At 42.7% G+C, this 15,149-nt stretch overlaps 1 protein-coding gene across 1 annotated transcript in view; it reads left to right on the top strand.

The window, feature by feature from the left end:
* The window catches only part of MYO10 (myosin X), a 519,868-nt gene that overhangs the window by 444,491 nt on the left and 60,228 nt on the right, over positions 1 to 15,149 (top strand). The window lies entirely within an intron of this gene.

Consider the following 15,149-nt stretch of genomic DNA (forward strand, 5'->3'; position numbering starts at 1 on the left):
CTCCTTCAATGATCTGGCTCACAATATGCATTTTCTGCGTCCCTCCTACTTCAGCTGCACACAACCAGATCTTTCTCCTACTGGCAGGCACAGCACCTTTCAAGCAATGGCTCGTTACAAGAACGAGAGCAGACGCCTGCTCCAGGTAGTGGGTGACTCTTCGTAAAATTTCAGATCCTCATATTTTAGCAGATTCTCCCAACACAAAAAAAATTCCTTTGCCCACTCAACCCTTTCTGGGACAGTTTTTTCAGTTTTGTGTGGTCACAAGACAGAGAGAGAATCGATTTACAAGGTGATGGTGAAATCTAGCTTTCTTTTGACATTTGTCATTAGGGGTGGTGACGCATCTGGTGTGGCTGTCCTGGTCTGCCACATAACTTTTCATGTGTAGTATGAGGGGGACCAGGTGTGAAATATTATTGTCTGTCTATAGTGAAATGCTCCCTTAAAAGTTTGTAAAGCGATCCAGGTGATCTTCAGGGGTGGAGGGGCTTTATTTAGGTGGTTCACTTTAATATCTCAGCATTAGAAGTGAATTTGTGTTACCAGTTATGGTTTCACCGACTATGTAGTGTGATTGTGTGATTAGGAGCTTTTAGGCTACTGCATAGGATGCAAAGGCCTGGTTTCTGCCAATGAGAATAAGAACACTGTAACCTTGATTTTGAAGGGAGCAGGAGCTTTCCTCAGCAGTACATGAAATATGTTCATTCTGAAAAGAAAGGAATCCATAAAATCTGAGCAATTTGCACCAAAGGAGTGGGCTGATGTCACATGATCTGACCGAAGAGCTACTTCTCACGCAACTGGCATTCAGCCACAAACTTATGCAATTACATCTCAGAAAAGCAGGTGAAGTGTGTTAGTCTCTTTTGCAAACAAAATCTGTCTGGTATGAGGCTTTCTAAGTTATCTCATGACAGTAGAATGCAGATTGCTATCTCTGCTTTCAATTAGACCTGTTATTTAGTCTGCCCTTCAAGCCGCCCCTTCATGCCTCAGCCCTGGCCACTTTTAGACAATAGATCTTGTAGTTCCTTGTCTCTGTGCCAGACATTTAGACTCTGTATTCTGTCCACAAATGTGGGTTCTCTGTACAAGTTTCGCAAAAAGAATGTCGTTGTGCTGAGGGTGAATTTGCCACTTAAAAACGTTTTCAAGAAAAACTTTTACAAGTTGGAATTCAGTTACTTAGAGTTACTTTGGGTGGCCAACTCTGACAGGGAGCCAGTCAAGGAGACCAGCAAGATCCAGATAAACAGTTACCTCTCTAAGGAAAGCAGTCTTCAGTCCAGTTCCAGCATCAGTGTCCATTTGCCATTCACTTCTATTGCATGGTGCTAATGCAGTCGATACTGGATGCTGAAGATGCGCAAGGATGCTGAACATGCTGTGCATTCAACAGGAGTCTCACTGGGGCTACTCCTTGGTCCATGGTCTTGGTGAGGTCATTCTGGCCACAGAGATCGATGCCCCTCAAAACCCTCTCTGGATCAGCAGAATTCCTGTCACCACTGGGCTACCGGTCACCCAGTACAGCGGTTTTATCTTTGTTTCTCGTTTTTTGGGCGATAACTCTCCTCCTGGGTGACCAAACTGCACTCTGACAACTCTGCCGGGTCCAGCAGACTCGGGTGCAACTTCTGAGCATCGGGTCCTGGTCTCTTGGGCTGCATGGTGGCGCGGAGCAGTGATCCGGTCATCTGGACTACCAGTTGGTCCTGTGCTGCAAACAGAAGGTCAGCCAAATGACTTTTGGAGCTTTTTCTTCTGACTCAGCTCAGGGGACGACTTCTCTGCAAGCAGGAGACAGCAGGCAGTCCTTTCCTTGGCTAGCCAAAGGAGCAGCTTGAGCAGTTCAAATTTAGCACAGCCTCTTCTTCCCTGGATCCAGTGCCAGCAGGATAGTCCTTCTCCAGCCCTCTTTTCCAGTCAAGCAATATCTGAGATATGAATGTCTCGGACACCCCTTTTATGCTCAGAAAGTGCTCTCAATGAAGGTTGCGGCCATTAGCCGATGGGATAAAAGGTTCCCTCTCGCCTGATGACCCCTTCCTATGAAGTGTGGTATCTAGCTATCCCAGAGGGCTCTATTCTGATCACTCTCAAGATGCTAGGACCCCTCTGTTGGTTTGTGAAGCTCTGTAGATCGCCCTAGAGGTGCGGCTTCCAGTGCCATGGAAAAAAACGGTTTGGCCAGTGTTTTCCCCTTTCTGTCACCGGTGCCAACCTGTCTACCCTCTCTAGTGTGTTCACTAATTGCCATGCAAAGGTGGCTTCCCCTTTAAGCTTGCCTTTTGGGCCAACACCCCATGTGGCTTCCTGCCATGAGGAAATAACACTTCTTCCAGTGGCAGGCCTCTATTCTTACCTGCCCTGGGTGCTGTTGACCTATCTCCCCAGCAGGCACAAGGGTGTACCGTGGCCAGTTTTAGAAAATAGCCACTGGAAAACTGGGCAACCGTTACTTTAATTCTGACTTAGGCATCCAGTGGGGCGTATTGTAATGAGTTTTTGATACCTCATAGTACCAAATTTGGTAGTCCCATTCAGAAGTTAGCTCATCTGAGGTGTTCAGCATGTAACTCTGTACTCGTCAATGGGGCTACCAGTACCTCTCCCAGTAAAAACTGCAATTGTGGGTTTTTACACTAGAACATATTAAACACATGTTCTACTTTTCTAATATGCTGTACCCTACCAGGACTTAATAGATTTGCTGTAGAAATGCATTAAAAAGGGAGTTTGGGCTTTGCCACCATTGATTAAACTGGCAAAATTGTGTTTCTTCCAGTCTGCGGTAGCAGGCTGATAGCCCTATTTTATCTTGCCTCACTCAGGGGGCATAGCAGTTGCTGCAGTCACTGAGGGGCGCTAACTTACAAACCCTAGGTACCCCTGCTACCAAATACTAGGGACTTGAAAGTAAGTTAGCTTGTGCCAGTTGGGTAGGAGCCAATCAAACATACATGTTTAAGAGTCAGGGCTCTGGCATTAAGGTCTAGTTAGCAGGCCTCAGTGTACTCTCAGAGTTGAAAAGTCGCAGCATATGTCAAAAACGTTGAGGGTGACCATACAAAAAAAGTCATTTGCTTACAGCCTGGCTTGGCTTATTTGTTCATTACTATCATCTGAATTACATTGTTGCTTTCTTTCTGCTTCACAGTTCCCAGACAACGTCTAGAATGTTTTATACACAGAAAATAGTAAATAAAAAATAAATATGAATGTAATGCTTTGATGACCCACACATTACCACCATCCTAGGCATCAAAAGACTGGGCTTATGGTGAGAAAGGTGTTGCAACTGGGAATGCTCAACTGAAGAATACCAGACTGGGACCCACCCATCACTTGAAAGGACTCATACTGTATATCTTACTTGTCATCCTACAGACACATCTAGCGCTCTCAGGAGCACGCGAAAGGTGACAGGAAGAACTCAATGAATGTTCCCCAATCTGACAGAACTTTTAAGTAAGCTGGAAAATATGTATAAATGTGTCACAGTCAAGAATACAAGCGCGATAGAGAAGAGCCTCAAAATTGGCCTCTAATCTTTTCACAAAACATAATTGGGTTATAGGAAAATAAATAATGTGGTTCTTCAATGCCGTTACAGACCTCATTATTGCATTAAAACACATTACATTGTGACCAGCCTATTACAAGGATTCAGTGCCAACTTTCAGCACAGAACTAGTGATGTGCTCAGGTTTGGTAAATTCCGCTTCCACGCTCTCTTTGCTAATGCTGTGTTGTTTTGAGCACCAAATATGCGGTCTCATGTTGCTACACATCACTGAACAGTGCAAATCCTGATATTCCACCAAATTTTCCAGGTATAAGGTATCACATAAAAATAAACCACAAAAATGTTTTGTTTTGCTCGGGGTGAAGGAGGAGCATGCCACCTGCTGAAGGCCTTTCATCCAACTAGCGCAGTCGAAGAGATACTCTGGGTTTTTAAAAAATCCAAGAAGGTGGACAGACCAATATAATGAAAAAGTCCACAATCGGGTCTTGACGTCTCATGCAATGCATTGTGGCCTATCCTGAGGAAAGGAGGTAAGGTCTATGCTACTGGATGTCTGTCATTAATTTATTATTAATTTAGCAATAACATCAACCAATGTACACAAACCATGATAGTTCTGTCTTATAGAATACCTTTGATTTACCATGTCGGGGTCAAATCTTGTCTCACAATTGTTCTCAACCAAAACCTTCTTGTCATCAAATCGCCTACCAGGTTGTAAAGGCAAAAGAGGTGAGACCAAGCAGGCCTATCAATGCAGCCATCTTTAAATGCACCTTCAGCACGACAATGAACATTCTTTTTGTGTAGCCTTATACAGAGAACCCACATTCGTGGATAGAATACAGAGACTAAGTGTCTGACAAAGAGACAAGGATCTACAAGATCTTCCCTCTAAAAGTGGGCAGGGCCAAGGCATGAAAAGGCGGCTTAATGGGTAAGCTAAAGAACAGGGCTGATGGGAAGCGGAGATAGCAAGCTGCATTCTACTGTCATGAGATAACTTAGAAAGCCTCATACCAGGCAGGTTTTGTTTAGCAAAAGAGACTACCACAATTCACCTGCTTTCCTGAGATGTAATTGCAGAAGTGTGTGGTTAAATTTGCCAATGCTTGTTCGCTGTTAAGTGAAACGTTCTGATTTATTGTTCCTTGTAAAATATACATCTCTACAACCCTCTGGAGGATATTTTTTGTGTCAATGTCCATACATTCATAAAAATATAATCGATTTTTATAAGATTTCTTGAGTGTCGAGTTTCTTCCTTCTTCAACTGTTTTGGTGCCGTTCAAATGCTTTACACTTGTTCCTTTGTGTAAGCCTGACTGCTTGGAGCCACAGCTACCCAGGGTCAAACTAAGGTTTGACAAACAAAACCTGACTGGTCCTAAAGAGATTGGTGGTGTTTTGCACAGTGAGGTCAAACAACCATACCATAAAATATGCCCCCACAGGCTTTCAATGCTTTATGAATGGTTGACAAGGACATGCTTCCCTTATTTTACAGTGTATTGGCCACTTGCTTCACAACGCATTGATGGATGGTTTGTCTAGCTTCCTAAAGACATACAAGGTTTACATGTCATTTATGAAACATCAACCCAATCCAGTTTTTTCCCTTTGCTTTCTGGGAATAGTAGTACTGCCTTTAGGTAATTCTCCAGCCTATCTAAAAGTGCTGCAATGCCACACTAAAGGGATTATGCCAAACACCAACATGGGCTTGGTAAAATAGCTAGGAAATGCGCTCGATTTCTCTGACTCTTCCTCAGCCACAGAGACTGTACATGTCCACCCTAGTAGAGTACTCTGCCTTTGCTTTGAAATCTACAGTTGTGCATTCATTGGAGAGTCACGACGTGCCTCTGTAACAAAATCTAGAATTATATGAGAGCGTAGCTCAGGTATTTGCACTGTGAACGGTTAGTTCCTAGCTTAAACTTTTTTAACTTAGGGATAACTGAATTTGTCATACCACGCAATTCATAAGGAAAGCATAGGGTAGCAGAAAAATATAGATGTATATAATGTGTGTCCTCATGTAACATAACTGGTGCTATGTAAAGCGCTCTGATAACCCGATGCGGTTCAAGTTCGCGTTATATAAAACTCTAAAAAAATATAATAATAATAATTTCCTCGCTTGTCACAAGTATAAATATAAATGATCTGCATTTTAAGTATCTATTTCTAAAGTTAAATCTGATTGTGTATGTATAATGAAGGCGTGAGCGCGGTGAATTTAATATTGCAATACATATGTTTACATTCATTTTAGTACTACATGCATTCAGGGTCACATTGTTGTGATGTGCATGTTTTGAACTTAGAATTTCAAAACATGAGACTATATCCAGTACATGCTGAAGTGATCATTGTGAATGACATTTTTAAAATAAAAGGCTTCTTTTCTTTTTAGTAGTTAACTTGACATCCCAAATCCTGTCAGTGGATTACTTCACAGTCATAAATACTAAAGAGTTACTCAACACTGTAGGTTCATTTTATAAGAGTGATAGTGACACAGTTATTGTGCTTCATGCACACACTGTTGCCTGGCACACAGCTGACGCAGTAGTTTTGTCTTCCTCGGCTCTTAATTTCTGTCATCTGGATCGGTATGGTTAACAACAGCCTTCATAATTCTTGCTCTCATCTCGCATTATGTGGGTAGGAAACCTTTTCGCTGAGGGTCATTAACATGGGCATATTGAATTTGATCATGCTTTCTGACACATAGCATCACTTTTCTTTTCCAAAACACCAGAGGATGCAGTGAACACTCAACGTTTCTAGTAAATACAGACATGTCACATAAGCCTACTCAATCACATGTTAGATTTTTCGGATTACTTGCAGTATAATTTCTACGTTTCATTTCAAAATCTTTATTTCGGTTCTTTTAACCCATAAAAGATGCATAAAAACACATACAATGTTAAGTACAATTACAAATAGTCCAAGTAAAAATCCATGCGAGCAATTTATACAAAGTGAAACAATGGAATGGGGTCTGTATGTCCCTTAGGCCCTTATATTAAAACATCAATATTAATATAAATATGTTAAAAAGGCATCAATAATTAAAATAGGAAAACTCATAATCATTAGGCTTGGATTCCAATTTCTATGTTTTCTGTCTGACACATCACAGTTTTCTTGGGTACAGCTGGTGGATTATCCTCATAGCAAATGTGTTTGCTGCTTGATCGACCCTTAGTGCATTGTTGAATCTGATAGTATTGATAGTCGTTTGGCATGATTTAGACTTTACATGTAACCAATATAAATTGACACATTTCAGTTATAAATTCTTTTGTGCTTCCCTTATTTAGAGTTGGGCGTTAATGTAATATCACCAATTTGTGGAGGAAGTGCTAGATGTAGCGAAATCCACTGGCAAAATGTCTTCCACCATGGCGATACAATGGTGAAGGAACTTGTGCTGACAGATATTACACTGGATTTTATGCCTTCTCAACAAATCAGAGGATTTTTTCGGTTGCCATCCAAAATAAATGTGGCCCAGTATGGCTTAGAAATTCAACTACCGATTCAGTGACCTGTACATATCCAGTGAAAGGAACCAAGTTTCTATAGTTGACATCCATATTATTACAAATCATATGTTTTTTCCACAGCACAAACTTTTTTTGTGTCAAACGATTAGATGCTGCAAACAATTAAGGGGTCGCCGGTAAGTGGCATAGAACAGGAGACATATGTACTACCACCATAAAGATGATTCCCACACAGGTTGAGCATGGAGCACTGAGGAAGCCATAGCCTCTATCTCAGTAGCAGAAGTATTAGGTGAATTAACTTGTGACAGACACTTCCAGTGACATGGTTTTTACCCACTTTTCTCAAACATATTTTCGAAGTTTTTCTAACGGGAAGTAAATGTTTATGAATTATATAACGTATGAGTAAGGATCTAAAATTACAGAGTTGAAGACAAGACCAGTCGTTTTTTAGGTCGAGCAGACGTACTCTCAATGCGTGAGCATTGAGAGAGTCTGCTTCAGACCTAATGTTGCCCGTTATTGGGAATGTGGGACACCAATCTGACACGAGCGTTTCCATCGCAGTTTTCCCCGCGGGAGCGCGCGTCTGACCCGCGCATGCGCAGAGTACCCGCGCATGCGCAGAGTAACTGCTCACACAGACGCAGGCAGCCCCCACCCCTCTGCACGCACGCACGCACACACAGGCGAGCGCATGCACACGCAGGCACACATACAGGCACACGGCACACATACAGGCACACGGCACACAGACACTCGCTCACACACACACACCCCCCTCCCCCACAGTCACACACACGCACTCCAAGACACATACACACACGCACGCACACACACACACATACACAGCCCGCCCGCCCCCCCCCCGCCCGCACTCGCACATGCACATGCTCCCCCCCCCTCCCCCTCAGCAACCCACTCACCGGCTTCCTTCGTGCGGCGGCTCTCCTCAGCTGCAGGGCCCGGCAGCAGGACTCTTCTTCCCTCCTTCGGCACCGGGGCGCAGGGAAGGCTCCTGCCTGCTCCGGTGCTCCCAACACGGCTCCAATCGCGGCTCTTCCGTGGGAGGCGGGGTAGGCTCCCGCCCTCCTACTTCCTGTTTCCTGTTGTCGCGCCGGCCTGCCTGACTTCCTGGTCGCAGGCCGGCAGAGTGACGGCGGTGATTTGCGGTATTTATTTATTTAGTTATTTATGCATTGTTATATAGCGCGGACTTTACCCGAAGGCGGTATTTATTTATTTATGTATTTATATATAGCGCGGACTTTACCCGAAGGCGGTATTTATTTATTCATGTATTTATGCATTTTTATATAGCGCGGACTTTACCCGAAGGCGTCAGAGCGCTTCACATTAGGAACAGAAATGAAACATAATGAGAAACATTACAAAAGAACAGGTTGCAAAAACATACGTTACTTACATAAGGTAATAGTGACAATTGTGAGCAAAAAGTAGATGGTTTCAAAAATTGCAGGTAGATGCTGTTTTGTGGTGTCTGTTCGTTTTCGTCGTTGTTTTTAATTAACAAGTCGCATATGTTCTACTTGCTCGCTTTGCCTGTGGTCCAATTCAAGGGGAAATCGGTTTTCAAAAATGTATATGCTGTAACCGACTGCAGTGAGACACATTTGCGAAAACATTTGAATACACGCGGAACAGTAAGACAGAAGAAATCCAACAACTTAGATTTTGAAATGCGTCATGTGGCACGAAAACCGGTCTAAGGCGTGAGCTGGTGTGTGATAATACGGTCGTGGTCATGGGTCTGCGCGGCCTCTCATCCGCCAGAGTTGCGTAAATGAATGGTATATGGCCTGGTATTAGTACAACCTTTGGTTTGGTGGCACTTTGTAGGCGCCCCGGATATTATTATTACACTTAAATATTGCAGTGTAAATTCAGAACCATCGCATGTTTCCGCCCCCATCGAGCTTTTCGCTATGATACGTAATCAACGGGCCCTTGAAAAGGATCCTGGGACAGGGCCAGCTTGAGAATTCTTACCAGTGTTTGACTGTTTTTTTGCCTGGAAGCCAATAGTGTGCTGGTGCATTTGCCCCTGAGGTAAAGATGCGTTTATTTATACATAATCATTTCAGGTAAAATGCGTCTGAACCAACCTTTGGTGTAAAGGCTGTGGCAAAAATGTTCTGTATTGTGCTGTCTCAACAGCAGTTAAAGCCGCTATTATTGGTATAGCGCCTAATAGGCGCGGCGAGTCTGTTTTAAGCACTTACGGTGAGACAGACAAGGTGCACTCTCTTCTCAGGTGTGATGAGAGAGCCCATGCTCCATGCCACGCTGCGAGATGGGTGATTTCCGTGTGTATGTGGGGGATAACACTCACCTGCCACCCCCTCACCCCCGCTCTGTATAAATATTGCCTGCATTGTTTCGGCAGTGGGATGGGGGTGTATTAATCCCCTCCGCACACCCACTCCCCGCAGCAGGCCTGCTATTGCAGTATTCCCCGGCGACAGACATTAATTACTCGTTCGACAGGAGTATGACTAAAAATGTAAAAAACGGATTAGGATACGGGGGAGCGTATGTCCTGCGCGCGGGGTGCAGTTCCCCCCTCTCTTACTCCAGGAGGCATTTTAAATGTGTCGCCAGCTGCTCTCTTCAGCTGCACCGGCCCTGCCCGGCCAAGTGCCCGGCAGAGCGGCAGATGCCAGTGTGAGCGTGAGCGGGCACTGGAGTTGGGTGCTGAAAAAAATAACATTACGTTTTCATGTTCTGTTAGTTTTTCCCCTCCCTCTTATGTCACTCCCCATCTCCTAGAGCAGGGCAGTGCCAGCTGTGTGGCCCCCAGACCCGTTTGGCTCTTTCCTCACTGTCCGAATTCTTGATAAATATAAAGGGAATGATGAAGACTCATAAACATAAAGCTGGGACAATTTTTTTTTAAATGTTTTTTATTGCTGGTGGATTTTTTTTGTGGCGGAGGAGGGGGAAGAGATGGGAACTCGGAGGCTAAAATCATACCAGGTCTATAGCCGTAAATTGCATTTTTTTCCCCTCAGTGCTTGTCGCGTGTCTTAGGTTTCGTCTTCCACTAATAGGGTTCAGACGTGCCTTTCACAGATCCTCTTGATAGTTTGACACAGCGACCTTTTCCAATTGCGTTCATTGGCGACGTGACAATAAAATACCAATCTCAAACTTAGACACGTCAGATATTTCAAAAGATTCAGTTTGCCACATGTTGCATGACACACAGATGCAGACAAAGTACATGAGGTAGTAAAAACTATAAGCAACCAAAAATACATAAGGTAGTAAAGGTAATAGTGACAATGGTGAGCAAACAAAATACTTGAGTAAAAATTGTGAGCAACCAAAATACATGAGGTAGTCAAAAGTGCACAAGAGGAAATGAAAGTGACAAGTGTGCAGTTATAAGAGAAAACAGAGTATAATTAAAGGTATAGTCCTGCAATAAGTGCTAGACACTCAGGCTCAGGAACAAGCGTTACATGGGAAAGGTGGCACTTGTGCAAGTATCAAAGGTAAAGACATGTGAGAGGTAGCAGCCGTGTGTTGCAAGGGCAGAGTGGTGTGTGCATGTTACAAAAGGGCACCGAACACCAGTACATGAAAATACTGCAAAAAGGCAGACCCTCCAATCACAGGCATACACTGGGAAGGCACTTCCATGGTCATGGAAAGTAGAAATTATCAGTAGTGGGAAGTCTTACTCACAAATAGCAAGAGGACGTGAATTACTTTTGGAGGTGTCTCTGGAGGAGGAGAACTTTGAGGTCCCTTTTGAAGGCCTGGGAGGAGGCAGTGGTCCGGAGCTTTTTTTTGTCCTCTCGCGGTTTGTAAATACAAAACATATTGCATTACCAATGCTATAGGTATCACATTTGCGAAAGTTATAACTATTAGCATTGTAAATGACGAAGCTATTAATTTAGCTATTTAAAGAAAAAGAAACATAAATAAAACTTTGCCATTTACAATACCAATAGCTCAAACTTTCCTAATGCGAGACCTATTGCATTGCAAATGCTTGTTTGCTTTGGTTGACACCAAACACTAGCTAGAGCTACAGGGGAAGCATTCCCAAATCGAGTACGCACATTTTAACCCAACAATTGTTCAGTTGGCAGAATGCCAAGGCAATCGGAGAGGAAGTTAATTCAACAAAAGATGGCGACAGAGAGACTGATGGCTGGAAGGAAGTTGTTAGCATCTGAAACAATAACATGTCAGATAAAAGTTGAATTTCCAATGTTTCATGGTGACTACTGTTATAAGACTGAAGCAAGTGCTGCGAAGAAGACCGATGAATTAAAAAAAGTCGCACTGGGCATAAAACACTGTTTTTCTTAAAGAAAGTATTATGTGCGCTGAATCTCTATGTGTTTTACCTTCTACTAACAGAAGTGAGGTTTAAATTCACCTGATCTCTATTTAGATAGTGAATGGGACATGTCTGCTACAAGTAGCTCAACAAACTCATCCGTTAGCGGTAATTTTCACTTCACATACTCGAGTTGCATCACTGAATCCTAGCCTATAGCATCAGGTCTCGTAATAGGTTATATTCCATCAGGGGCCCACTGCAGAAAGCACTTGTGTTATGTTAAGTAGAATCTATAAGTTACATTTACTGTCAATACTAGTCAGAATTGCAAAAATGGGGACGAGGTAATATCTCCTGTCCACTCAAGTCAGTAGTTGAGGTATCAATCTTGTATGTGGAGGGCAGGCAAGGATACTTTGGGGGTTCCTATGTGTAGATATTCTGACCCTGTTGTATCCAATGGTATCCTTTCACTGTTAAAGGCCTGTATAAATGGCAGTTTTTCTAGGGATTTTCCTGAGCAGTAGGTGCTTAGACTGTGCCCCAAATACAATTTCATGCAGTTAATCTTTTACTTTCTGTTTATTATAATAAATCTTCAATCCAATTTTGAATAAATAGCAAATGTCTAATTTTGAATACTATACAAGTTGAAAACTATTTAAAATAGGTTTATGCATGAACGGTTTAAACTACTATGCATTTTTAACAGTTTAGCACTGTTTAGAATGAAGAGCCAGATGTACAAAGCTTTTTTGAGGTCGCATAATTTATGACTGCAAATTTGCTTTATTTATTTGCAAACATCAAACTGTGATCCTACAAAATCACAAATTGAGTTTTCAATTCGGTATTTGGAAAGGGCATGTTTAGAGCATCCCTTCAAAGTACTGAATCACAGTGTAATGTATTCATGTTTTGCAACCAAATTCTAGTTGCGAAACAATATTTCATCACCAATCAAAATTGGTGGTAACTCATTTGCAAAAATAATTTTAAGAGTAGGCAGTGGTCCCATGACCATTACCTACTCTTAAATAATAAAGTTAAACCTTTTCTTTTTTCTTTTTGAAACATCCCATTTTCCTTTAAGGAAAACAGGCGGCATTAAAAAAAGACTTTTTTATTTAAAAGCTACCTCAGAAATGGTGGTCTGCTGACCCCAGCAGGCCACCTTCCCTGTGATGGCTATACTTCTAAATAGGTCGCAAACTGTGACCTACTTAAATAATAAGTATGAGGTAGGTTAATTTGCGACCCAGTAGGAATCGGTAATGTAAAAATAAAAGTTTGATACATTTGGAACAGTGATTTGCTAATTGCGATTGGAAGAAGATTGCAATTTGGAAATTGTTATTCCCAATATTAGTACATCCGGCCCCAAAACTGTACATGTTTGAACATGCTGAAAACTACACATAACTATACTGCTGTGTTACAATAAACATGAAAAATTCAAATTGTGCATATTTGCACATTTAGAAGTCTTAAAAATAACATGTCTGCTGCTTATCTGGTGGACAGAGTTGTGAACAATCTGCAAAAGGTTTTCTTTTTCCCTCAAGTGTTCTGCCCCCATTGTGTTTGTCACTTGTTTTTAATTTGTCAGCACACGTGTTGCTGAAACAAGGATTCAAAGCCTGTGAGTGTAAAGGATCCAACTTCAGCAGGCCTTTCTTGCATTCTGTGATGTCGTTTTGCCTTTATTTGTGTTGCAAATAAGAAGGACTTTACTATTTGCATGTGTATTTGCAGTAGCATTCAAATGGCCTCCATGTTGTTTAACGCTTGATCGGAGGCACCAATGTTGTAAGTTATGTTATGTTATGTTATGTTAGTAACTTTTATTCAGCGCACAGCTGCCCCAGCGAAGGGGCGTCCTGGCGCCTGATCCAGTACCACAACACAACAAATCACCGCTGAAAAGAAACACGATCAATCAACAGAGGTGAACAAATAGGTTTTAATCGCGCGTCTGAAAAGAGTCAGGCTATTAAGGGCACGGATGTGGACAGGAAGGGAGTTCCATAATCCAGCCGCCATAACTCGAAATGAACGGCCGCCCATCCTACTCAGTCTGAATCTAGGCGCACTCACTAGATGAAGAGATTCCGACCTGAGAGACCGCCTGGGAACATACGGGGAGACAAGACCCACCAAGGCAGGAGGTGATGAAAATTTCAAGATCTTGAATCTAAGTGAAGTGCTAACAGTGCTGTAGGGCGGTTTGCTCACTCCTGTGTATGCTAGCAGTAGGTCACTCGACCATAAATTGTTATTGTGTAGTCTGAGTGGGTATGCTCGGTGGATCTTGTCTCTTTATGGTTGAGTTGACAGTGGCATGGAGTTATTTCGGTTTTCCAATCTGTGGATGTATTTGCAGTAATTGATCAGCAACTGTTAAGTCAGGGGAACTTGACAATATCATACAGGCCATCTCTGGCGAAAAATGGGCCTTTTGTCTTGATTGTGAAGCAAAGGTGAGGGAGGAGACTTGCGGGCAATGCAGTGCTGTCTCAAGTGTGTGTATGTGTGTGTGTATGGGAGTGGTGGATGAACTCATCCGCTGAGTCTTATTCCAGAGTGAAGACCCACAGCAGACCGTCTCCACTCTGGCTTCTACTGTTAAACGCTTCTTTTCGCATGGTGAAAATATGTGAAATGCTCTTTGGTGTAGCAGATAAATTCAAACGTCACCAGCTAAATATTTCCGAATATGTTTTAAGATTATGTTAATTCTTAGCATCCGAATTTCATGACTTTTGTAAAGGAAACATTTTGCATCTAATGTACAAGGTGAGAAGAAAGAGGGAGATAGAGAGAAGGAAAGATTACACTTCATCGTGAAAACTATGAAGGTATATTTGTAATTTTCTTTGAAGAGGTACTATTTGGAGTAAGGTTGGCAAACACTTTGAGAGCAATTTAATAATAATAATAAAGGCATTTATTAAGCGTGCAGCTACCCCAAATGGGGTGTCCCGGCGTTATAGCAGACAGAGAACAGGGCGAGGACATGCGCAAAGGTCAGTTATTCCGACTAAAGAGCCAGGTTTTCATTGACTTGCGGAATTCCTGTTCAGACTGGATCATACATAAATGGGAGGGTAAGTTATTCCAACATTTGGTGGCACCCACCTCAAATGATCTGCCTCCCATTCTAGCTTTTGAAAACCGAGAGGTGGCAAGAGGAAGTGTTTGTTGTTAGACCTTAAGGATCTAGATTGTTGATGGGGTCGGAGTCTCCTCCTTAGATAGGCCGGCCCTCTTCCTTTATCTGCCCGAAATGCGAATGTCAGGGCCTTGAATTCGATTCGTTTGGCTATTGGCAGCCAATGAAGTTGTCGAAGGTAACGGAGCGGGACACCGCAGACTAATCGGGCTGCAGCGTTTTGAATGATCTGGAGTCTTCGGAGCAGGCCCAGCGGAAGACGCAAGTATAGACCATTCGCATAATTCAGGTGAGAGTTTATCAAAGCATGGACCACGGTTTTGCGAGTAGCTTTAGGCAGATAGTGGATGAATTTCCTAATAATTTTGATTTTTCCAAACCAGGCAGCTGAAACCGTTTGAACCTGCGTTGAGAGGGACAGCTGTTTGTCCCATCTTACGCCCAAATTCTTGACCGAGTCCTTAGGTAAAGGGGCATTGCCTAGTATATAAAGCCACCATAGATTCGAAGGGGGGGAGAGGGTTGGTTAAAGAATAAGACCTCGGTCTTATCCCCATTAAGTGTTAAAAAATTGCGGTCCATCCAGGCGGT

The sequence above is a fragment of the Lissotriton helveticus genome, chromosome 4_1 (genome assembly GCF_964261635.1).
Source record: "Lissotriton helveticus chromosome 4_1, aLisHel1.1, whole genome shotgun sequence".
NCBI lineage: Eukaryota > Metazoa > Chordata > Amphibia > Caudata > Salamandridae > Lissotriton > Lissotriton helveticus.